This window comes from Saccostrea cucullata, unplaced genomic scaffold (genome assembly GCF_032062105.1).
Source record: "Saccostrea cucullata isolate Sc308-1 unplaced genomic scaffold, CSIRO_AGI_Scuc_v1 ctg20347, whole genome shotgun sequence".
Classification (NCBI taxonomy): domain Eukaryota; kingdom Metazoa; phylum Mollusca; class Bivalvia; order Ostreida; family Ostreidae; genus Saccostrea; species Saccostrea cuccullata.
The window spans coordinates 1-1,232 of NW_026937384.1; the positions used below are offsets into that span (position 1 = coordinate 1).

At 32.2% G+C, this 1,232-nt stretch overlaps 1 non-coding gene across 1 annotated transcript; it reads left to right on the plus strand.

Annotated features, from left to right (window-relative positions):
* Nucleotides 1-504: 504 nt before the first annotated feature.
* On the plus strand, nt 505-613 carry LOC134248105 (U6 spliceosomal RNA). The gene has a single exon (XR_009987978.1). It is a non-coding gene; the product is annotated as a U6 spliceosomal RNA (small nuclear RNA).
* Nucleotides 614-1,232: the final 619 nt, after the last annotated feature.

The window sequence follows — 1,232 nt, forward strand, 5'->3', positions numbered from 1 at the left end:
GGAAGGTTAGTGAATTTTCTAGTTTTATATTTTTATTTGTTTCAACAATTAGCGTCGTGAAAGCCCTTATCCATTCTGCATAGTGACATACCCACTCAACGGCCATTTTTTGAGCACCGGAGTGTTGCTTGGTTGTATACCATATAAAATACATATTTCGCCAAAACTGCTTGATATGAAATATGACAACATTACAAATATTACTAATTTTTTTAAAGTTATTAATAATATGAAAATGACCCTACTCCACCCATCCCCTCCCCTTAAAAAATTATTTTTTTCAACCCGTTAATTTTTTTATACAATTATCTTTTATGATTTTTTTTAACAGTATACACGTGTGCACATGTGTATGTCACATACACATGTAGGTAGCAGTTACCTTTCTTGTTACGCAATATTATCGTCTCTCCAGGTGTTTACAGTATGCAAAAATTAAAAAGGGCTATTTCATAATATTCTCCGAATCATTGTATTTATATGCCACAATTATTTTATTACATTGTACTTGCTTTTCGGCAGTACATATATTAAAATTGGAACGATACAGAGAAGATTAGCATGGCCCCTGCGCAAGGATGACACGCAAATTCGTGAAGCGTTCCATATTTTTCTTTTTCTAATTTTTCCACTGAAATTTAAAAAAAGATACATATTTTTAAATTTTATTTATTTTTACTTTTTTCACTTTTCTTGATTGTATTTCGACTTTAAAATGAATTTGCTATACTTTATTTCAATTCTTTGAAACCAAACGCGGCGTTTGGTCGATAAAAGAGAATGAGATCGAAATTGGAAGGAAATTGGAAGAAATTGGAACGAGGGCGATATCTGATTGGTCGAACATTTTGGGACTCACCGCTAAGATTCTGAAGCAAGCATGCGAATGGAAGACGCGCAAATTTGTACAGCATTCCATATACTCTTCCTGTATTGTTATTTTTCTTTAATTAATGACACTGAGATCAACAAAATTAACTCAAACGGAGGGGGGGGGGGGGGGTACACTGGTGTGTATAATAGCGTTAATTCGTTTTATTATTCATATCTTGGTTATTGTTTGATATCTTCTTCTCTCCCTATATTAATACTCTTTTTTCTTAGAAAAACAAAAATTAAATTAAAACAATTAAAACGTAAAAAAAAAAAATCTGTTACACTTATTCAGGTGATGGTATAAACGCTGGCCATACGAATGAAAAACGTTGACTGTACGTTGCATTTAGAAAAAC